This window comes from Ranitomeya variabilis, chromosome 8, assembly GCF_051348905.1.
Source record: "Ranitomeya variabilis isolate aRanVar5 chromosome 8, aRanVar5.hap1, whole genome shotgun sequence".
In the NCBI taxonomy this organism is placed as follows: domain Eukaryota; kingdom Metazoa; phylum Chordata; class Amphibia; order Anura; family Dendrobatidae; genus Ranitomeya; species Ranitomeya variabilis.
In genome coordinates this window covers 47,836,960-47,862,995 of record NC_135239.1, presented here as the reverse complement: position 1 = coordinate 47,862,995, position 26,036 = coordinate 47,836,960, and positions in this window count along the sequence as shown.

Here is a 26,036-nt window from a genome sequence, read left to right as displayed (position 1 = left end):
CAGAACCTTGGCACAGAACTATAGTTAGGGATCCAAATTAGTTTGCAAACTTCACTTTAAAATAAATAGATGCTTAGTGCGTGCAAATCCTGCAATGGAAATCCTGTGCGTCACTGCGAAAAGCGATGACAGTGTTCTATTTCTAACTTTTACCAAATGCGGGTAGCTTTTCCCATAGTAAACAATGAAAAGCTGGCGTACTGCTAAAATAATGCCGGATAAGCCATTTGTAACCCTGGTCTACTATCCCATAAGTGCCAGTCCAGGAGGGGGTGAGATTAACCATTGCCCAACTGTTTTACTGTCATTTATGGCATACCTGGCACAGATCTCTGTTTCTAGCAGGCAAACTGCTTACAATGTGCCAAAATGTATTAACATATGTTGTTCTCAATATCATTGTTTGGGAGCTCCCCGCTCCTTGCCTCCTGGCTTTCGGTTTTCCAGGGCGATCCTCTCCTGATTAAATAAAGAATAACAGTCATTTCATTTTTTTTGTTTTCATAAATCAATAGTACAAGTGAAAATAAGAAACTTTGCAATGAGTCGTATTACAGAAATCCGCTTCTTTCTCCGCCAGGACTGATCATTCATTCTCAATATTCTCAATTCATAAGTAAAATGTGTCTTCAGTGAATACAGGTTTTTTCATTAGGGGAATAGGAGATGACATTTGGCGCTAAAAGTTCTATGGGGAAATATAACTGTCATTTCATGTGAAGAAGCAGCAGAATGTCTGTGTTTGCTTCTAGCTCCTCCCTCCGCACTCTCCGTAGAATTTTAAGAGCACCAACTGTCATCTCTGTAATGTGAACATCTGTCTTCACCGAATATGGATTTTACCCCTAAACTGAAAGTAAAATATCAGTCCAAAAGGTGAAAGAAGCAGATTTCTCTGATGAAATATATTATAAAGTTTTTATTATTTTCATGTGTACTATTGATGTATTAAATAGAAATTAAAATGACGGTCCCACGATCAGTGTTTGTTCAGGCTTTCATGGAGCTGAATTTCTGTGTGAACCCGCACCTCAGCTCACTTGTGTTTTTCCTTGAGTTTTTAATGCGTTTTGGATCTCTGGTATGTTACATTAGATGTGCAAAGATATAGATAGATAGATAGATAGATAGATAGATAGATAGATAGATAGATAGATAGATAGATAGATAGATAGATAGATAGATAGATAGATACCGCATTTTCTGGACTATAAAATGCACCTAGGTTTTAGAGGAGGAAATTCGAAAAAAAATTGAAGCAAAAAATGTGTTCAATTCTGTACTTAATATCCACTATCCTGGTACATATATGCCCCCTCATCCCCAACCTGGTATATATAACCCCCTCATCCCCATCCTTTCATTTTGAACCCAGGACTACAGCGCTGCAAGGCAACAATGCTAACCACTGAGTCATCATGCTGCCCCGAGTTTGATCTGAGTGTCATCTTAGTGTGGTCTGATTCTCTTGGATGAGAGAACTGCAGCACAGGTGCGGAGAAGATGGAGAACTTAATTTCTCCATCTTCTCCATTCTGTGAGTAACTGGAAATCGGTCATCCGAGTGCAGTGCGATGATTTCCACTCCCCCACAGACTGGAATGGATAAATACGATCCAATTTGCACAGCAACCCACAGCATGCCATGATTTTTTTCTCATGTCACATCGGCATGAGAAAAAAGTCGCAGTTTAGCAGCGCCCCATAGAATAACATTGGTTTGAGTGCTATGCAATAAAACATCTGATCCGATGAATACGGTTGTGTGAACGAGCCCTAACAGTCTCCCTAGTGGCGATATCTAATGTGGCTCTGGTCTAATTTATTACTTATGATGTATAGAATTATATTGACTTTAATTCATAACCAATATTCCACTGTAATAAATATTTGTAGAAATTTCCAAGGGTACATCTAAAGAAAATTCCTGTCTTTATAATATTGGCCAAACCTCCAATACTAAGAGAATTCCAGAAAACAGTCACTTGGCACAAAAATCCATCTATTTATCCAGAGCAATGCAATCGCCTGATAGTACGTTCTTCAAAGGCTCTGAATTTGGATTAAATAAGTGAAGTCCTAAAATTTAATCATTCGCGAACACCTTATGGGTTGTAAAATCAGAGTCTTCATTTGTACTATAAAAGAACAGATTGGCAGTCGTTTATTTTGGAGTTAGATTTTACAATGGAGTTGTTGTCGTTTAATTGGACTTTCTTGTTTTCCTCTTCCACAACACAGATTAACAGGATGTTAGCGCTCACTAAGCATGCCTATTATTAACTGCCGATGACTATAATAAACCAACGCGTAATGTCATATTGTCATATACAACCAGGGCCGGTTTTAGACAATGTGGGGCCCTAGGCAAAAGTTTAAAATGAGGCCCCCAATGCTCACATATTGCACCATGACTCTCAAACATTTTGGTTGTATTGACATGAGCTGAGTTCAGGCCGTTCAATGCGTGTGATCTACAATATTGAAGTCGTTTGGCTCTTGTTTCTCGGCCTCTTTACACCGGCTAATGAAGAACGATGGGGACAGAACACTAGTAGATTAATCTGTCCCCATATAGTTTCATGTTATAAGCAGGAGGGCTGGAGAGTCGGAGTCAGTGTCCATTTTGGTGTAGTTGGTATCAAATGGACAGACTCTGTCTCCTTAAATACATTATATAATACATTGGGTGCAGGATGTGCTGTAATTTTTTCATAATAATGTGGGAAAGTTATGAAATGTCCTATAAATGAGCATTTTGCTCATTTGTTGCACGATTGCCAACATGTTTATATATATATATATATATATATATATATATATATATATATATATATATATATATATATATATATATATATGAACTCTCGTCTGTTCTTCAGCCAGTATTTAAAAATGTGCAAAACACACACACACCACACTCACATGCTATCACTGTGTGTCTATACCCAGCCATCTACATATACTAACATATATTCAAGTTAGAGTAATGCAAAAAATGTATATATATACACATACACATACCTACACGGCACATGCTTATACACACATACATACATGTACAAGGCACATGCTTATACACACACACGGCACGCACTTATACACACATACACACACTTATACACACATACACATACATGGCACACTTATACGCACACGGCATTCACTTGTATACACACACACATACATGGCATGTACTTATACACAAACACACATGGCACATACATACATGTAAATGGCACGCACTTATACACATACATGGCATGCATTTATTCACACCCATACATACAAACATGGCACACATTTATACATACATACATACATGACATGCACGTATATACACATGGCACGCACTTATATACATACACATGGTACGCACATATACACACACGGCACGCACTTATATACACACACATGGTACGCACTTACAGTATATACCCACACATGGCACGCACTTATATACACACACATGGCACGCACTTACAGTATATACACACACATGGCATGCACTTACAGTATATACACACACATGGCATGCACTTACAGTATATACACACACATGGCACGCACTTACAGTATATACACACACATGGCACGCACTTACAGTATATACACACACATGGCACGCACTTACAGTATATACACACACATGGCACGCACTTACAGTATATACACACACATGGCACGCACTTACAGTATATACACACACATGGCACGCACTTATATACACACATGGCACGCACTTACAGTATATACACACACATGGCACGCACTTATATACACACACATGGCACGCACTTATATACATACACGGCACACACTTATATACACACATACACCTACACACACACATACACACAGATGCGGCACAACAAATGCTCATTTGATACATGTGATTCACATAAACACACACACATAGCTCGCAGACAGCACACACTATTCACTGCACACACCTCAGATACATGCTTTATGCTGGAGGGAATGAGATGTTCCACACTATCAGCTGCAGCCCTCCTGCTCCCAGCAGCACTGTCCCAGCAGACACCTTCCTGCCCTCTCCTCTGCTGGGACTGCCGACAAGAGCAGGAGGAGCTGACAGCAGGACAGGAGCCATCATCACCAGGAGCAGCACACACAGTGGGACGGTGCTCTACTACTTATCTGCCAGCTCAGGTTGGTAGCTGCCATCTCTAGCTCCCCCTCAGAGGCTCTGTGCAGGAGGAGCTGACAGGACAGGAGCAGCTCACACAGTGCTGCACTGCTTACCTCACAGCTCAGGTTGGTAGCTGCCATCTCTAGCTCCCCCTCAGAGGCTCCGTGCAGGAGGAGCTGACAGAAGGACAGGAGCAGCTCACACAGTGCTGCACTGCTTACCTCACAGCTCGGGTTGGTAGCTGCCATCTCTAGCTCTCTCTTCCCTCAGAGGCTCTGTGCAGGAGGACAGGAGCACTGGCCAATGAGCGCTTCTATCACTCTGATGGGGGAGGTTCAGTGGCCGCTGCTCCTGTGCTTCATTGCACGCTCCTTTTTCACTGCAGAAACATCCAGACAGTCCCTGAGTACATGGCCTGTGATGACATCACGGTCACATGGCAGGTCACCTGATCGTGATGTCACTACAGGTCCTTAACCAGTCTCTACATCGGAAGCTTCACTGATAATGCTATTATTATCAGTGAAGCGTCTGCTGTAGATGCTGGGGGCCCCCAAGGGGGTGGGGGCCCCAGGCAGCTGCCTAGTCTGCCTGGCCCTAACGCCGGCCCTGTATACAACATGGTTATCGAGCAGTACTTTAGTATCGTGATTGTGTTTTTTTCCTATTTTATTGCTGGTTTTTATGATTTGGGATATTTTGAGGGGTAAGAAGTAGTTTACACACTCCAAATGCATAGTTTTGTAGTGAAGGAAATTTTTGGATAATTATTAGAAGTATTTATAGCAGAAAAAAAAAAAAACAATGTCAGGGTCGAACAAAATAATGTATGTGGGAGGCATGGTGCCCTCTAATTCATCTGCTTCTGTCACCCTCGATAGACATCAGTGAAGACTGCTAGAAATTTCACTTTGAAGGAAAAATGGAGGTGACGTCACGTTGACGGAGGCCCCACTCATCAAATATTTGTGGCATAAGTGTTACTCATCAATCAGAAAAACGTGACTGTCACCTTGGCTCTACAATTGACATGTAGAATTAAAATAGCTTTTAAATGGACAAATGGTAGATCAGTCAATTTTCTGCCGTAAAAATTTACCGTATTTGAAAATGCAAGTAAAAAGGAATAAAAAGAAAATGCAAAAAGTGAAGAATATTATTATTAACAACAAGTAGTAATCTTCTGTAAATTAAAGGGGTTATCTGAGACTATTTAATTATCTTTACTATGGGCCTAAGAACTAAAAGGCAGGTAGATAATACCAGGCCTGTTGTGTCCGGCGCTGATCTCTGCCGGCAGAGAGAGGTCACAGATGGCTCCTGTTGCCAATTCAGTGGCTTCTACTGATGATGTCGATAGAGCAGATGCTTCTCTTTCGCTCTGTTGACGGGGCATCACTGCTGACATCATGCTGATTGACAGCTGGATCCCCACTGTCTAACTGCAGATAGCCGGCTGTCAAGCACCATGACGTCGGCAGTCACACCCCATCAACAGAGCAGCTCGGAAAAAGAAGAGCGGCTTTGTTGACGTGGAACAGCTGAATTAATGGTAGGAGCAGTCACTGACCACTTTGTGCCGGCGCCGGATAGAACAGACAGTTTGTTAGAAACAAATAAAAAAAAAGATAGTTCTGGATAACCCCTTCAAATAAAATTGATGCAATATGAACAACTGTCTAATATACTTTCTACTTTAATTCCCAAAGCTTTCTATAAAAATTAGATGGTTAGTTTGTTCAGCCGACAGCCATCTTGACCATCTCTCCCATACACATGAGCGCTCGTTTGGGCAAGCGGTCCTGTGCTCTCTTTCAGAGATCCGCTGTCAGACATGTCTGGTGGCGGCTTGTCTCCGAAGAACAAAAGGATCTGACATCCCCGAGGAGTCAGCTTGAAAAAGACATCGTGTGCACAAACCTTAATGCTATCCAATGGTAATCTTTAAAACTTAGACACGTCTTTCGTAATTTGTGTATTTATCTCATAATTTTTAAATTGTGTGCTCTTTCTAGAAGTAAAGGTAGATTCTTTCTTCTCGGAGGCTTTACAGCAGAGGACAAGTAGGCTGGAACGTAGCCAAACCCCGATGCAGAGCCAGCAAAGATTGACATTGGCATCCTGCTGCTTTAAAATAAAGTTTCTTGCTGCTATCAAATACATATAATTAAAGAGACCATTTGAAGGAAAACATTAGTGATTATTAATCAAGATTGTTTGTTAAAAGACCTTACGCTGGTATCTGGGCAGTCATGTTTACTATGTTCTAGGCTACAGTTGCTATGGTTCTTATTTTACTCCCACAATTCTCTAGGACACTAGAGCCCTACAGACATAAACAGCTTTGGCATAAACGTCTTCAACAATTAGTCTTCATACTTACACATTAAAGTCAGTCATTTTTACTGCAACTGACTAAATTTTCATTTTAAAAACAAGTATGCAAATTAGGAGGAGGAAGAAATGTCAACGGCATCTCATGTAACCCATCAGTTCTCTGATCTGTTCTGATGAGGGGCAAGAACCTGAAAACAGCAGTTTACAGATGGATTTTCTCGAGTTATATTTTAAAGTGGATCTTTTACCAGTTTGAACATATTAAACTGGCCACATCATGGAATAGTGGGTGTAGAGCTGAGCAAAATATCTTTTTTTATTTCTCCTCTCTATTGCAGAGATATTAGCTTGTAAAGTTTAGATTCTAATTTATACTTCCATACCTGACCTATCTATCTCAATTAACGACATCATGCTTTCTCCGGTACCGGAAGTCCGCTGCCTCGGAGTAACCCTTGACTCTGCCCTGTCCTTCAAACCGCACATCCAAGCTCTTTCCACCTCCTGTCACCTCCAGCTCACAAATATCTCCAGAATCCGTCCTTTCCTCCACCGTCAATCTACTAAAATGCTTGTGCATGCCCTCATCATCTCCCGCCTTGACTACTGCAACATCCTTTTCTCTGGCCTCCCTACTGACACCCTTGCACCTCTCCAGTCCATCCTTAACTCTGCTGCCCGACTAATTCATCTCTCTCCTCGCTACTCCTCCGCTTCCCCCCTCTGCAAATCTCTTCACTGGCTCCCATTCCCTCAGCGTATCCAGTTCAAATTACTAATACTGACCTACAAAGCCATCCATAACCTGTCTCCTCCATATATCTCTGAACTAATCTCCCAATATCTTACCTCACGTAATCTCCAGTCCTCCCAAGACCTCCTTCTCTCCTCCACACTTATCCGCTCCTCACCCAACCTCCTCCAAGACTTCTCCAGAATATCCCCAATCCTCTGGAATTCTTTGCCCCAACACATCCAACTATCTACCACATTCGGATCCTTCAGACGGAACCTAAAAACCCACCTCTTCAGGAAAGCCTACAGCCTGCACTGACCCCGATGCCTCCTCACCACTACCAAAGCTACCACCTCACCAACACCGGAGCTCCTACAACCCTCAACCTATTGTCTCCATCCCCACCATCCTGTAGAATGTAAGCCCGCAAGGGCAGGGTCATCACCCCTCTGTATCAGTCTGTAATTGTTAGTTTGCTTACTGTAAGTGATATCTGTAAATTGTATGTAACCCCTTCTCATGTACAGCACCATGGAATCAATGGTGCTATATAAATAAATAATAATAATACTAAAGGTACCGTCACATTAAGCGACGCTGCAGCAATATAGACAACGATGCCGATCACTGCAGCGTCGCTGTTTCGTCGTTGTGTGGTCGCTGGAGAGCTGTCACACAGACAGCTCTCTAGCGACCAACGATGCCAAAGTCCCCGGGTAACAAGGGTAAACATCGGGTTACTAAGCGCAGGGCCGCGCTTAGTAACCCGATGTTTACCCTGGTTACCAGTGTAAATGTAAAAAAAACAAACACTACATACTTACATTCCGGTGTCTGTCGCGTTCCCCGGCGTCCGCTTCCCTGCACTGTGTAAGCGCCGGCCGTAAAGCAGAGCGGTGACGTCACCGCTGTGCTCTGCTTTACGGCCGGCCGGCGCTGACACAGTGCAGGGAAACGGATGCCGGGGGACGCAACAGACACCGGAATGTAAGTATGTAGTGTTTGTTTTTTTTACATTTACAATGGTAACCAGGGTAAATATCAGGTTACTAAGCATGGCCCTGCGCTTAGTAACCCGATGTTTACCCTGGTAACCAGTGAAGACATCGCTGAATCAGCGTCACACACGCCGACTCAGCGATGTCAGCGGGTGAGCCAGCGACGAAATAAGGTGCTGGCCTTCTAGCCCGACCAACGATGTCACAGCAGGATCCTGATCGCTGCTGCGTGTCAAACACAACGATATCGCTATCCAGGACGCTGCAACGTCACGGATCGCTATCGTTATCGTTGTTAAGTTGTTCAGTGTGAAGCTACCTTAAGGCCAAGGGAGTGTTAGCAGAGATTTGTCACGGGGAGAATATACTTTTTCACCTGCATGATGTTGTCCAATTGTGATTTCTGCATCTACTGCGCAGCACCCTCTAGAGATAACAGTGCTTTGAGAAGAGAGCTGCAAGAGTTGTTTGTAATCATGTAAGGAAATGGACATATTGCACAATATTTCCCTTTGAAGAACAAGTATATTGTTATATTGTCTAATGTGAATTGTGTGATGCGTTAATGGTATTAATTATATGTGTTGCTTGACAGTACGTAAAGTAAGAGTTAATGGCTGGGACTAGCACAGAGTGGGAGGTGCTAAGCTGAATTGATAAAGAGAGTTTTCTGTCAGGAAGTTAGAAAGGGCCCAGAGTGTGTAGAAAGAAGACCTAATGTCTGACATGAGCAGTGCCACATGATGTAGTTGTCCGAGAGAGGAGACAGAGACAAAGTATAATGAGAACCTAGTGGAGAGGAAGAGAGAGAAGTCACCGAAAGAACAGAGTGATCAATCAGAGATGGTTCCTGGGTCAGAACACCTAGCAATATGCCATGTCATCATGGGGTTCTTATCTCACAGTTGCAATGAGCCTAAATTGACAGATTGCGTAGGACAAAGAGCATGCCCAGACAGGAGTTCCAGAGCGTCAGAGACAGAAAAGAGAAGTACCGGCCATACTCACAATATAGTTCCCCAAAGGGAAAAGAAGACTCGGACCATGGGTTGAGAATAATTCTATTGCACACTGAACTGTAGTACTGAGCTGTGCTGTGGTTAAGTAGAAAGGAACAGGAAAGATAGAGAACAAGCGAGTAAAGAGGAGGGACTAGAAACTGTCTGTGAAAAATTCTCAGTGTTGTAAAGGAAAAGTTGATCAAGATGTGTACCTGTTATCTACTGTTTATAATTTCCTCCAGGTTATCGTTGAGTATCAAACATTTGGTCCTGGCCAACCCAAGCCATCGGTTTCATGCGGCCTGCATTGACGTAAAGCCCTCATAGGACAAGTCCACACACCAAACCAAAACCCCCACCTTCATGTAACACGCCGGGGTGCAAGAGATGAGTACCTCGCCCACGGCTGTCGCCCTGTGCCACATTACAATGACACATAGATCTGCTCCTTTTCCTCACACTGACTGCTGTGAGATGAAAGCTGTAGGTGTTTGTAATGACACACAGCTCTGCTCCACTCACCTCTTCCCCTGCCACAATGACTGCTGTGAGGTGAAAGCTGGAGGTGTTTATAATGGCACATAGCTCTGCTATGCTCACATAGAAGAGTAGGACTATATATCATTGCATGTCTGGCCAAACATGATGTGATGCAAATAAAAAGTCTTTATTTCATTTCACTGATTCCACAGAGAATATGGGAATTGATTCCGCACTGTGGGTGACAAAGTACCGACATTCAACTCTCCCAAGTCTTAATCACAGTGTCGTAAAGCTGAAGTAATAGATGGGTGAATGTGAAGACGGCTGTGATTCAGCTTAGATATAGGACCATGGAAAGAGACGCTGTTCATCATCTAATGGACATTCATTAGATGTGTTTTTAGTCTTGTCCGTTGCGGAAATGCTCTAAAACCTCATGTAATCCCCACATCAGTAATGTTTTGTCAAAGTAAAAAACTAGGAAGCATCAAAAACCAAGCAGCTTAATTTAAAACATGACATACCAAAAAAAAAAAAAAACTACTATTATGCGATAAAATGACATTTAAAAAATGCACTAAAAACACAAAGAAAAAAAGCAAATTACCTAATCTGCAACATCAAAAACTCGCCAAATACTCATCATAGGAATGTAGCCTAAGGATCCATGTACTGTTTGTTTTAAAAGCAGACACTTGGATGGGAAAAATAGATGCATAAATCTTTACCTCCTTTGGTTTTTAAAAATGAATGAGAAAAAAGCAGAGCAGGTGCAATCCAGATGCAAAATGGATGCAACACTAAAGGTAAGCAGTTTGTTATTTTTGCAGTAGAAAAAAAAATATAAACTGATGTGTGAATATGCCCTTAGAATAATTGCTGCTAGTGAAAAATTCAGCATCCATCAGAGGTCCCATGTATCAGCACATAGGTCTATAATATCAGCTAGCAATCATTCTCTGTGCTGAAACACAGGGTCTCTGCAAAAAAAAGCCTTATGTTTGCACAATTAATTACTGTACAAAATTGCAGCTACATTAACATTGCAATTTTTTTCATTTTGCTCAAAATAAACATTAAAAAGTTCCACTGTATGCGTGTATTTTCCCTTTTTCCAGTAAAGCATGTATTTAAAAAAAAATTGAAAATCAGCAAAAATTTTAAAAAAATAATAACAACATAATAAGGAAAAGAAATCCACCTACCAAAGTAACCTAAAAAAAAAATTTACTATGTAATTTAGTATGCCTAGAAATGATGCGGAAAAAATCAACAGTAAGTAAGGAGTTAATAAAAGTATTCTTATGTTTTCTCTTCCTTTTTTTTCCCCTCTTTCAAGATTCCTTTTGCCACACCGGTCAATGATCGCGTTAGAAATTGACTTCTGGGTTTCCATTTTCAATATTTTTAGCAATGTGTGCCTGGGAAACAGGATTGCAACATTACTCACAATTCTGTAATACAAAGCTCTCTGCCATTTGAAATCAGTATGGAACATTGAATTCTCCGATCTGGAAACTGTTCACAGTCTGCAAATTGTCATTCGACTAGACTACATTTCTTCAAACAATATTGGCATCTGGCTAGCAGCAATCAAACAGTACTTCTTTTTGATGTCAGCACTTAGAGTCAGCCCACTTGACTGAATTCTGATTAACTCCGTATTCAAAAAAGCAAATACAATATATTTTTCAGATCATTGCCGAGAGCAAAGAGACAACATGTAATAAGAGCAATATTGACTGTATCTCTAAAAATAACAATTGCTTTTGGCTCCTATGGATGAATAGAAGAACGGATAATTTTGATCTCAAGAGGAATAATCAAAGAGAAAAAGAAAAGGAAAAGCAACTGATCATCAAACCATAAGGAAACAAAGACTTGGAACCAAACATAAGAAATGCCCTCAACCCAGCAACATATAATCAATGTCTAAAGAACTTGCAGTACAGTGCATGGAACAATGATAGCCGAAAACCTCACTGAACACAGAAGATAAAGCTACAACAGACATTTATTTGTAGGAGATTTTAGAGTATTGGTGACTGATACCGAGTCATATAATATTATAGACAATTTAGAAAAAATAGCAAAAAATATTAAAGGAAAATATTGAAAGTCATAAACCTTAGAAAGTCATTAGTTGTAAAATGTTCCTTCTCAAATGAGAATATCCCCATAAATGTGTGTCCTTGACTTTTCCACTTTTGTCTTTTTATTCATTTTTTGTTATGCCTCATTTTGGATATGAGTATTCTTTTATAGTTTGTCTAACTCAAAGCTGTACAATCTTTTTTTTTGTGTTTTGTTTTTTACACTATAGGAAAAATTAGAAAATGAAAAAATTTAAAATAAGATTGTACATAAATATATACACAAGAGTGGCGCCTACCCCAACGCACGTTTCAGCAGATGCAGGATTACAACACCTCTATACACAGCTGATAACACAGGATCCACCAATCACAATAACTGATGTCACTGCTGACCCTTCCCGCCTTCCCTGAACAATGACCTTTAAACAGATGCTTCAATACAAAAGATAAGGTCACAGTCTGTGCATTGTGTTTAATGTACATGTGTTGTTTCCTGAAACAAGAGTAAAGTTACAGTCTAAAAAAGTCACAATGACCGGTGTGAAAATTGCAAGATTTAGTACTTTTAATGTAGATTTTTAAAACATTGCCAAAAATGTAAACAAACATATGTTTAATTCAAAAATCTGATTTAAATAATAGGTCATTTTGCATTTATAGCCTTGTCCCTTTTTATTTCTATGGAGGCTTGAGGAGGAACACTCACCAAAAGGTCATTTTGTCCTGTAAGAAAAACAAAATAATTGCTTGAAAAAATTAAATTTGCCCAATTGTCGTCTCATATATGATGAATCATTGCTGGATATACCTGAAAACATCTGGAGTGGACGAGGTCAAATTTGCCATTATATGATGTGAAGGTATTGCTCATATCAAGGGATATACTGTTGGTACAGAAGTTCTTATAATAATATTATAAATATTAGAAGTAGTAAAAAAAATCAATACATTATGATGCAAAGATGCATATTATGAGGCCAAGCTAAAAAAAAAAAAAACTAATTATGCTCAGATTGCCTCCAGAAACGTGGATGAGTTAAGCCGAATACCAGCTGAAGATGTTCTGCACATTTTCAACACACTGCAGACTTGCAGTCCAATAACTATAACCACGCAGATAATGGCACAGAAAATTACTTTGACCAGTCAAAACAATTGCTCCATCTTTTCGTTTCTCATACCAGTGATTTTCAGAATTAGATTTTACACACCGCACTTTCACAAACCAGTCATTCAAACAGAGTAGGGAAAAGTATCTCCAAAAACAATGTAAAAATAACTCACGGGCTCAGCCAAGTGTGCGAGCAGACGTGTAGCAGTAAGCATGGCTGGGCTTACATTTGTTTACGTCTGATGTACAATTTGATAAGCCATCATATATTATTGAAGATAAAGAAGATACATTTTCTAGCCTAATACCAATTTTCTTGTATCCAAACAGTGAATAAATCCTTTCAGAACATTGCTTTTTATTTCATTTTTTGCAATAGTAATAGACATTTTGTAAAAATCAAATTAAAAAAACACACAAAAAAAATAATAGTTTGGGAAACATAATTCGAATATTTTCACCAACGGTTGGTAAAACTTGGTCTTCATATAGAAGTCATTTTTTCATGTATACATGCTATCCATCACGGATAACGAACCTACCCATTATAATCTATGATCATTTTTATATGGCTGGGTAATTTGTAGACCGATTGGCCAGAAAAAAAAATGTCTCATTTTGATCTGATTTATGGATCAAATTCACGCATTCAACTGAATGGATCTGTCAAAATAATGGATTATGCTCGGATCCCCTCTATATGTCGTCCATGTGCTGTTTTTATTGTATCGGGGCATGTTCACACTGCTGACAATAATACACTTTACAGGAAAGAGGGCCTCGCTGATGTTAAGAGATTACACTTTACATGAGAGCTAGATATAGCAGGGTCTGCTGACCGTTAGAATGACACTTTACAGGCAAGAGAGAGGAACCACCAGGCCATAAGAGCTTACGCTCTACAGCAGAGAGTGGACCTCGTTGACCAAAAGAGCTGACCCTCAACAACAGAGAGAGCGAGAGAGACCCCACTGATTAGAAAGCTTACACACTAAAAATAAGAAAAACTTACCCAGTAGCTCTGGAGATTGAAAACAACTCTATAAACAGTGCTCTGCTGGGAACAGCTGATCTGTAATGACCCAGGTACTGACCACCACTGGACAAGGTGTGATAATCCGTAAAATGTCAAAACTGCAGCACATTATGGGTAGAGATGAGTGAATTTGCTTATTCGGCAAGCTATAGCGCTTACTGACTAAGCTGCAAAGGGAACCCGAATACTTGTAGCGCACCACCGGCTGATCAGCTGTTCACCTCCAGAGCTGCATGTGTCACGGCTGTGTGACTGTCACAACACATGCATGGAACGCCCAACAAACAGGCTCTCCATGCATGTGTTGGGACTATGACACAGCCGCAACACATGCAGTTGGGGAGCCAAACAGCAGATCAGCCGGAACGCTCCATGTATCCAGGTTCCCTATGCAGCTTATTCGGTAAGCGCCATAGCTTGCTGAATAAGCAGGGACCCGATCAAATTCGCTCATCTCTAATTATGGGGAAGCCGAGCTGCAATACAAAATTACATTATCCTTCTGTCTGATGCTTGACTAGTATGGGAAATGGTCCCAGGCAAGATCTATTTTTTTTCTCCCAAAACGTTCGTATTTACGTGAAACCACAAATTTCAGGAAATTTGACATAAACTTGATCCTTTGTGGATCGATCCGCTCATCTCTATTTATAATTAAATCCTCAAAGCCAGGATCAGGTATGGACTTTTGGACTTTTATACAGAGGTCTACAGACTTTGGCCTACATTTATAGAATTGTGTAAGGAGAAACATTAGACACCTTGCACAATCGTTTTGCAGATTGTCTCACTATTTGGCAGATATCACAAAATTACAAAGATAAGTGACCTTGGTGCACCAGGAGATGCAGTTTAGAGTAAATTTAGGACAACAGGTTGAAAGTTATGGAAAAGTTGCAACATGTGTTAGTCTGGTCTAACTTACAGACCAGGCTCGTGCATGTAAAGGTAGGAAGCGACTGTACCATCCTATGCACAGAGCAGCACATGAAGCCAGTTATATTCACAATTTGCGGACATGACTGGTGTGGAGACAGAGCATTGTATCTTTATTAATCAGACAACTATTGTTAGCAAGACAGGAAGAATAGACTTTTATCTACATGTTGGCTTTTGAATTTAAGTGTTGATTTCTTGTTTGGTCAATAAAGCAGACTTTTGTTTGTGTAAACCCGGAATATTGACATGTAAGCTGATATTTGATATAACATAGTGGGCTCTTATCCTTGATGACTAGTGAGGTTTACTGATATGCTAATTATACATTCTTTAGACCAGATAGTTTGTTGATTGTTAAAACAGAGGAGGAAAATCTATGCAAATAAATTACATAATCAAACAAGGCAACTTGGTCATCATCATTATTCCCCTTATCTGTGAGGCTGGACACTTGTTTAAACATGAAAAGTGATATGCCTTGGTATATACTGACACAGAGACAGAGAGAGAGAGGCAGCCAGAGATTCTGCGAATGCATCCAAACATCCAGGTGATCCTACAGGACTGCTGCCAATTCATCATGGCTCCATCACGAGGGACACGGATCTATCATTCTACAGAAAACAACCTAATGGACCTCAAACCCAGTTGGAAGAATACAGATCTGCTCCATTGACCATCACTGAATCATGGATACATTTGGAGAAAGCCAGGATTGGGACCGGCCGGTCGCCTGTCTCCATGGAGATGTTCAGGGAAGCCAGGTTGTGACTCTCGGATTTATTTAAAAAAACTGACCGTCACATCCAAACATAGACTAAGTGTGAAAAGGTGCTGAACCTAGAGTCACCAACTCATATACAGTCAAGTAAATAAGGCAGCACACTGCAGCGCTGAAACATGCAAACATGAAACATGAAAACTGAACTGCATTACTGCAATAGAAATATGAAAAATGAGAGCGTTTAGCGCATAAAAATGGCCAATTTTATGTGTACCTGGTAGCCACTTTAGGGCGTCTCTCGTATACCAGGTCCTACACTTTCCTTTCCTCGCTGAGAATAAACGTCTCCATCTGAATGGGTACCTGTGAAACCTCTTCTTAGACTAACATTCTCTCTCTCTGTGGAGGGGTAATGGACCTGTTGCAAATAAAACACCTGTGGCTAGGAGGCGGAGTGCTCAGTCAGAAGGCTAAAGAATATATTTGTGACGGTCAGTTTTTTTAAATATATTCTTTAGCCTTCTGACTGAGCACTCCGAGAGAGAGAGAATGTTAGTCTAAGAAGAGGTTTCACAGGTACCCATTCCGATGGAGACGTTTACTCTCAGCGAGGAAAGGAAAGCATAGGACCTGGTATACGAGAGATGCCCTAAAGTGGCTACCAGGTACACATAAAATTGGCCATTTTTATGCGCTAAATGCTCTCATTTTTCATATTTCTAGTGCAGTAATGCAGTTCAGTTTTCATGTTTCATGTTTGCATGTTTCAGCGCTGCAGTGTGACTCTCGGATTAACTGGCCTTGTACCTGAATGGACTGTCGCTTGTCATTATCTCCTTACGCTTGTCATTACCCCCTCTCTGTGTACATGGCACAGGTGGGGTAGCCAACTCTGGGAGTTCTAAAGTAACAGCTGCCATTATCCTGGCTAGTCAGAGGAAGGGTGAGACTCTGTAATGTGCACCTTCTTGGGGTATTTTTCTGGGACTCTTCTATGTGTTATCTGCCTGTTTTGTGGTTCAATAAAGCATTGCCACACTGTTTTACCCTCACCCTGTGTTGTCTGAGTAGTGTTATGCCCACGTTAAAGGGAGAGCGAGCGAATGGCGGGACGTTCCCGGGTCCATGCAGTTTAAGCTAGCGGACCGGAGCACTCGCAGACCCCCTGTGTCTCCACAAATGGGCCTATAAATTCAGCGGCCCATGTGAGCGAAGCCATAGACATATTTCTAAAATGTGCCAAATTTAATAGATGAAGTGAACTGTTTTAAAAGATTTAGCACAAATCATACCAACTATCCCCTCCTTACTTTGATGTAAAGTACTAGAGCAGGAGCTGCAGAGAATCTGTAAGTGTGAGTGTTGAGTCATTCTTATCTCATACCAGTTGGACACGTTTAAAAATATTTTTCATCATCTGGACAACTTGTCTTTGAGCTGGACATTACATTTATCTAGCTTCCTATTATTGGATATCCTTATTTGGGACTCGTTCTTGCTCAGCCCTTATGTACATTGACATCACTTTGACACATGATAAGGTAAAGTTAGGACCATCCTGATTTGGGTACACCTTGACGCTGGTGGGATGGCTTTTATGCTCTTTTTTATCAAATTAATCTTTTAGCAGCAGTTAACACTGTTTGTTTATTACATATTAATAAAAAAAAAATTCCATTTTGAATATATTAATTGCCACAATGGTCTTAATAACAGAATGGATTACTGCTGTACCAGTAAAATCATTTTAATAAGAACATACAAGTAGGAAGGAATTTCAAATAAGAAGTATGATAAAGTAAATGAAAATTAGGTTGTTGGTTCAAGTCCAGGCTTAAAACTTCCATTTTGCATACTTTGCAATCTCTACTTGATAGCTCCATGACTTTAACTTAGATACTTTTTCCTGATAAGGATTTAACCACAGGACAAGATGTAATATGGACAGACGTTTCCTCCGACTCTGCTGTCTGTTCGCTTTAGAAAACATCTGTCTGTGGCACTTTGTCATCGGAATTAAGTCTGGTATCTCCGCTCTAATAGCACTTGAGATTGAAAGTGTCGCCGCGGTGCCAGTCTGAAAGCTGGATGTTTCACATAATGATTTTCTAATCTGCCAACCATTTGTCTTTCATTTATAATTTTAATCCGTTTATTAGGAAATCCGGCACGAGCCGAGACCAATCCACATGAATCCACTTGTATCCATAGACATTTCCCATATGAGCTCCTATAATCACGCCGAGTGACACTAATTTCTAATTATAAAGCAACAATGGGACCTGCCTACAATGAAGCGTCTAAATTTATAAGGTCTATCAGATTCCAGAAATGTAATAGACCCTTATACCAACGTGATACATTTCCATATCCATATTTATGTTGTTATATTCTCTACCACTATTTTTCTCCTTTGAGAGTAGATTAGGTTCACGGCTGGAGACCTTTGTATGGTTCCAGTTCTGTCCATGCAGTCCTGCCGTTACTTTGAAGGAGTTTCTGATTTTCTTCTTTATCTTGACTCAAAGACCACTCAAGAACTAGGCAATGTTATTATTCATACTGTGGTTCAAATACAACCTCTAGCTGTTTTATTGTATTTTAAATGAAAAAATATCAGGACAGGGCTATTTTCTACACTGTGTGAGCTCGCTAACTGCGTAAAACAAATAATGAAATAGGGATTATCCACACAGATATCTGGGGTCCTAAATGAGAAAAGTAATAATACTGAAAAATTAAAAAAAAGTAGAGTGCTAATTAAAATGAAGGAAAGTGCATTTGTGGCTAATCCTTTCTGCACTCAGTAGGTTTCATGTAATACAGTATAAATAACCTTCATTAAATTACTCAAAGTTGAGGAATGGGAGATTGCTAAATGCCTAGCAGAGCAATCAAACAAGGGTGAAGTCTATGACACAAGGCCTTTACGTCAAGCCAGCAGAAGAAAAGTCATGAAACCTCCATTTTTTGTGACTCTTCTGGGGATTTTTGTCATTCAAGGGAATTGTCAGCTGCTTCCTACCATCCACACTATGGCCAGACAATGTTCCTCATTACAGAATGTTGTAACAATGAGTTGGAAAATGCAGAAATCTTACAATTTTGAGCAAAGTGGATGGGATTTATAGAAATCTCATGCCCACTGTGCTTTTTTGTACGTAGAATAAACTGACTTGTTTGAAATTCGCAACATGTCAATTTCTCTTGCGGGTAAGTTGAGTTTTATGTTCAGATATTCCCAAGAGACTTGCATTAGATGCGAAAAATCAGCAGGTAAAGAAATGCACAGACATCTTTAGAGCATTTCAGCTGCGGAAACACACTAAAGACACATGTAATTCGCACATGACTTTCTCAGTAAAATCTTGTCAAGGATAAATACCTAGAAATATCAAAACGAATGCAGTTTTATTTTAAAAAATGGCATACCTAAAAGAGTCAAAAATGTGATCAAAACACTTGTTAAAAAATGCATTCAAAAGCATAATGAAAAATCGCAAGCAACCTAATTATCAGAGATGCAGAAGAAAACCTGCAACATCGAAAACTCACTAAATACTCATCATGGGAATGTAACATTGCTCTGAAAAAACTGTAGTAGAAAACACAGCTTAAAGATGTGTCCGGGCATGAAGAGAGGAGTCCACTGGATAGCTCCCTCTATTTTGATTGACAAGACTTTGTGTATTTGCATACACTGCTTTGTCTTACTCTTCCAGACCACATATAATATGTTGCCTATTCATTTGAATGTATGCCATATAAAAGTACTACTGTAGAGGAAATATACCACAGTCCCCTCCAGCAAAGAAGGCTGATCATCAAAGGTTTCAAAAATTAATCTTAGTCACAAGAGGCTCTGTCAGTAGTCACTTGGCAGCTCTAAAATGGCTACCACAAACAGGAAAAGAACAACATCAGAAGGAGCAAGAATAGTCAAAAAAAAGTCGAAGTCAAAAACAGGAAACAAAAACACTATACTGGAGCTGAATTAACAGGACTGAACCAGAAGAGAACTACACTGTATCTGGCAGCTTCCAGCAGTAAGCTGGAAGCTTTAGTAATGTGTGGTGCTTTCCAATTGGCTGGAGCAAGAGCTGATAGCTCCAGCTGGACACAACACACACACCCATACTGTCAGACTGGATGGCACAGTAGGAGGTCCCAGCCATCCTAATCTAACTGGCTGGGCAGAGCCTGCACCATCCATAGTTGCTGGTTGCAACGTCTCTTCTATCACCAGTGCGCAACTCACAAAATGAATACTGCGACACCTGGCGACAGGAGCAAATGTCATAGGAGCAGGTCCTGGTGGAGATGTGACACTTAGGAGCCAATTTTTCAAGCAGTTTACGACAATTTCCTGGCATTAAACTACTTTCTCTATTTTTGCGTGTTTTACATTCTTCTGCTATCCCGGCAACTTTGGAGGAACCATGGCCGAGAGTGTCCAATAAATGTATCATCATTAATGCCAGAAAAGTGTCATAAATGAACACAGAAATGTACTCCAACCCCTGGAGAAACATTCCTTGTATTGGTTGCATGGCATCTGAAAGATGCACCACATTTATTAACAGGTACGTGCCTCTGTGGCGCGTCTTATTCCAGCGCAAATTTCATCAAAATGCTATTCTTCATGAATTGGGGCCTTAGAGTTCAGTTCAACTGATCACTATGAAGCTTCCTTTATAGAACAGGTTGGTCAATTGTTATAGCAGATAATCCAATGCATTTTAGGTCATTGGGGTACAGTAATCTCCAAAAATTGCAGTTTCATGTGTATGGGAAACATTCTAAAATTTTCATAATTGTGAGAATTTGCACATACCTATAGAGTAGATTTGGTGTAAGTTGGTTCAGTATCCAGTCCATCGGACATGACGGTAATCTGTGGTGCCTGGAGAACTGCCTCCCTACATCCATGGCTCTTCTTTAGATTAGTCGGCCTGGTGCAAAGTCACAAGCACAAAGTAGGAGGTCGGGATGCCGTTGGGTAGGAGAAGGTTCCCGGGGCTCCCACCAGATTACTGATGTGCAAAAAAAATACACCATCTTGTGGTAATGTAGAAAAAAGATTGGTACCAGTTAAAAACGATTTTATTGCTCTGAAAAAAAGAAACAAATTAATACTTTTGCACTTAAACATTTTAATGCCTTTAAAAAGAATCTGTAGTTTTTAAAACATGGATTTTGTTCTCTTTTTAATTCACACCAGGTTTTGTTTTTTTTAAATTGCATAAAACTGCATGAGCAAAATTAAGTATTAGTTATTTATATATTATTCAGGCCATTTGCATTTTCGCACGTTAATGAGCATCAGGTATTCACATATTAATGAGTCGGGCTGCTCAAACCAGCCATAAATCAACATAAACATCAGAAATCATTGAGCAGCGAACGAAAATGAAACAAAATCATTGACATTTTTACCATTAGTCGTACCAAGGAAAATAAAAAATGCTTATTATTATCATTAGGGTTGAGCGACTTTCATTTTTTTAAGATCGAGTAGGGTTTTGGGAAACCCGATTTTGTCCAGAGTCGAGTCGAGTGCAGTCGGCCGATTATCGCTAAAAGTCGGGGATCGACCGAAACACGAAACCCAATGCAAGTCAATGGGGAAGCATAGTCGGCAGTGAGTGGAGGCCAGGAAAACACCTACAGTGCCCATTTTAATGCCAAAAACATCCATTCTTGTTTCTGAAGCTTGCCAATCTTAATTAACTGTATAATAATAGTTGGGCATAAGGAATTGGGGGAAAGTTGTGGGGGGAGTAGGGCTGGCTCAAGTTTTTCGTGGGCCCAGGAAATGCGGACTACGTCACGGCGGTGTTGCAGGGAAAGGTAAGTATTTAAAAGTTGCAAGTGCTGTGATCCTGAGCAAGCAGGGGGGGCCCACTCGTTCGCATTGCCACTGGCACAGGGCCCCTCAAAGTACGGCGGTGTGTTTGCATGGCGGGGGCGCCTCCCACCAGCAGCGACACTTTTGCGTACTCTGAGGGGCCCTGTGCCAGTGACGTCGCCAACGAGTATGCCCCCCCACCTGATGAAGGAACCTGCACTTTCATCTGCACCTTCCTCTTTGTCCCTGTGTAAGGTGGTATAACATGCGGGAAGGGGAACCTTACTTTCAGCAGGGTCAGATTCTGGCTGTGTAGAGTACAAGGGGAATGTAGTGGTCTAGGTCAATGTACCAGCAGACTCATTTAGCAGTGGCTGGGCAATGGGCAGGATGAGGAGGAAACAGATATAGGGCCAAAGAATAAAGTAGGCTACATGCAGTTCAAAATTGGTAACAGGACTAAACAGGCGGCATTGCTTTGTTCAGTGGAGTAGCAAACCCAAGAGCAGCAGACACTGTTTCAAGGGCCTAACCACACTAGTAGGCCAAATGCAGTTTAATATCTGATAGTATAGGGCGAAAGCCAGAATGTGGAAGCTCAGCTTTGTTCAGTTGAGGACAACACCAGGGAGGGGCAGACACCTTTAGTAGGCCGGAAAAGCCTATTGCATTTTTTAAAATGGTAATTTGGAGCAGAAGGTTGAAGCTCAGCTTTATTTAGTTGAGGACAACACCAGGGAGGGGCAGAAGCCGTTAGTAGGCCCTAACCACCAATTTTTTTTTTTTAAAAACCACTTAATGAGAGCCGGAAGGTTGAAGCTCAGCTTTATTTAGTTGAGGACAACACCAGGGAGGGGCAGAAGCCGTTAGTAGGCCCTAACCAAAGTTGAAGGCCAAATGCAGTTTAATTTCTGATACTATAGGCCGAAAGCCAGAAGGTGGAAGTTCCGATTTAGACAGTGGAGGACAATTTGAATTAGGGACTGCAGACAGACTTAGTAGGCTGTCCCCTGTGGACCATGCATCCACCACATTAACCCATTGCGCCGTAATGGACACGTAATCTTCCGTGGCCATGCCTACAGGTCCATGCGTCTGTTGTCAGGTGCACCTTTGTACTCACAGATTGCCAGAGTGCATGGACAATGCGGTCTTCTACATGCTGGTGGAGGGTTGGGATGGCTTTTCTCGCAAAAGAAGTGTCGACTGGTTAGCTTGTAGCGTGGTACAGCGTAGTCCATCATGGCCTTATTAATAGTAAATAAAATATATAACTAGGCTCTATGAACTTTTAAATAGGTTCCAGGGGTACACGGGCAGCATTGGTGTGGTCAGTGGAGGAGTATTGCAAGTAGGGGCTGCAGACAGGCTATCAAAGGCCTAAAATAACAAACAGTAGGCAGTCATGGCAGTTTTACATCGGTTACATGGATACACAGGCAGGCACTCCAGGCAGCATTGTGCTCAGTGGAGGAGTATTGCAAGTAGGGGCCGCAGACAGGCTATCAAAGGCCTAAAATAACAAACAGTAGGCAGTCATGGCAGTTTTACATCGGTTACATGGATACACAGGCAGGCACTCCAGGCAGCATTGTGGTCAGTGGAGGAGTATTGCAAGTAGGGGCCGCAGACAGGCTATCAAAGGCCTAAAATAACAAACAGTAGGCAGTCATGGCAGTTTTACATCGGTTACATGGATACACAGGCAGCTAGGTGGTGAGTGGAGGAGTATTTAAAGTAAGGACCGCAGACAGGCTATCAAAGGCCTAACATAACAAACAATAGGCTCATGGCAGTTTTACAGCGGTTACATGGATACACGGGCAGGCAGCTTGGTGGTGAGTGGAGGAGTATTTAAAGTATGGACCGCAGACAGGCTTCGAAGGCCTAACACAATAAAATGGGCTGGCTGTAGGCACTTTAAAATTGGTTCCAGGGGTACACGGGCAGCAGTGGTCTGGTCAGTGGAGGCCTAGTGGAAGTATGGACCGCAGACAGGCTTCGAAGGCCTAACACAATAAAATGGGCTGGCTGTAGGCACTTTAAAATTGGTTCCAGGGGTACACGGGCAGCAGTGGTCTGGTCAGTGGAGGCCTAGTGGAAGGAGGGACCGCAGACAGGCTTCGAAGGCCTAACACAATAAAATGGGCTGGCTGTAGGCACTTTAAAATTGGTTCCAGGGGTACACGGGCAGCAGTGGTCTGGTCAGTGGAGGCCTAGTGGAAGGAGGGACCGCAGACAGGCTTCGAAGGCCTAACACAATAAAATGGGCTGGCTGTAGGCACTTTAAAATTGGTTCCAGGGGTACACGGGCAGCAGTGGTCTGGTCAGTGGAGGCCTAGTGGAAGTATGGACCGCAGACAGGCTTCGAAGGCCTAACACAATAAAATGGGCTGGCTGTAGGCACTTTAAAATTGGTTCCAGGGGTACACGGGCAGCAGTGGTCTGGTCAGTGGAGGCCTAGTGGAAGGAGGGACCGCAGACAGGCTTCGAAGGCCTAACACAATAAAATGGGCTGGCTGTAGGCACTTTAAAATTGGTTCCAGGGGTACACGGGCAGCAGTGGTCTGGTCAGTGGAGGCCTAGTGGAAGGAGGGACCGCAGACAGGCTTCGAAGGCCTAACACAATAAAATGGGCTGGCTGTAGGCACTTTAAAATTGGTTCCAGGGGTACACGGGCAGCAGTGGTCTGGTCAGTGGAGGCCTAGTGGAAGGAGGGACCGCAGACAGGCTTCGAAGGCCTAACACAATAAAATGGGCTGGCTGTAGGCACTTTAAAATTGGTTCCAGGGGTACACGGGCAGCAGTGGTCTGGTCAGTGGAGGCCTAGTGGAAGTATGGACCGCAGACAGGCTTCGAAGGCCTAACACAATAAAATGGGCTGGCTGTAGGCACTTTAAAATTGGTTCCAGGGGTACACGGGCAGCAGTGGTCTGGTCAGTGGAGGCCTAGTGGAAGGAGGGACCGCAGACAGGCTTCGAAGGCCTAACACAATAAAATGGGCTGGCTGTAGGCACTTTAAAATTGGTTCCAGGGGTACACGGGCAGCAGTGGTCTGGTCAGTGGAGGCCTAGTGGAAGGAGGGACCGCAGACAGGCTTCGAAGGCCTAACACAATAAAATGGGCTGGCTGTAGGCACTTTAAAATTGGTTCCAGGGGTACACGGGCAGCAGTGGTCTGGTCAGTGGAGGCCTAGTGGAAGTATGGACCGCAGACAGGCTTCGAAGGCCTAACACAATAAAATGGGCTGGCTGTAGGCACTTTAAAATTGGTTCCAGGGGTACACGGGCAGCAGTGGTCTGGTCAGTGGAGGCCTAGTGGAAGTATGGACCGCAGACAGGCTTCGAAGGCCTAACACAATAAAATGGGCTGGCTGTAGGCACTTTAAAATTGGTTCCAGGGGTACACGGGCAGCAGTGGTCTGGTCAGTGGAGGCCTAGTGGAAGGAGGGACCGCAGACAGGCTTCGAAGGCCTAACACAATAAAATGGGCTGGCTGTAGGCACTTTAAAATTGGTTCCAGGGGTACACGGGCAGCAGTGGTCTGGTCAGTGGAGGCCTAGTGGAAGGAGGGACCGCAGACAGGCTTCGAAGGCCTAACACAATAAAATGGGCTGGCTGTAGGCACTTTAAAATTGGTTCCAGGGGTACACGGGCAGCAGTGGTCTGGTCAGTGGAGGCCTAGTGGAAGGAGGGACCGCAGACAGGCTTCGAAGGCCTAACACAATAAAATGGGCTGGCTGTAGGCACTTTAAAATTGGTTCCAGGGGTACACGGGCAGCAGTGGTCTGGTCAGTGGAGGCCTAGTGGAAGTATGGACCGCAGACAGGCTTCGAAGGCCTAACACAATAAAATGGGCTGGCTGTAGGCACTTTAAAATTGGTTCCAGGGGTACACGGGCAGCAGTGGTCTGGTCAGTGGAGGACTAGTGGAAGGAGGGAGCGCAGAAAGGCTTCAAAGGCCTAAAATAACAAACAATAGGCTCATGGCAGTTTTACAGCGGTTACATGGATACACGGGCAGGCAGCTTGGTGGTCAGTGGAGGAGTAGGGACCGCAGACAGGCTATCAAAGGCCTAAAATAACAAACAATAGGCTCATGGCAGTTTTACAGCGGTTACATGGATACACGGGCAGGCAGCTTGGTGCTGAGTGGAGGAGTAGTGCAAGGAGTGTCTGTCCCAGTACTCCCAAAATATAAATAGATGTTAATGTCTCGCAAAACAACCAAAACAAAAAAAAAGATGGCATACTTAGGTACAGGGGTGGGCTCATCTGCTGTGTTTCTGACATAGTAATTTGGCAGTAACTATTTAATGGTGCCAATATAGGACACAGACACAGACTACTTTAAGTTGCATCATAGATGTCTACAAATTTGTATTGTCAGTGCCAGACATTGAATGATGTCAGCGAATAGACTAAAGATTGGTGGAGCTGTGCGACATAATTTTGCACGTAGTACAGCCCAGTTTGAGCTGGGGTAGGGGGGAACTCTCTTGAGGCCGGCGGGACCGCCCCAGGGCCACTCATGTTACAACGGTGTGTCTGACGTTGGGTGCGCACCACCACCGCC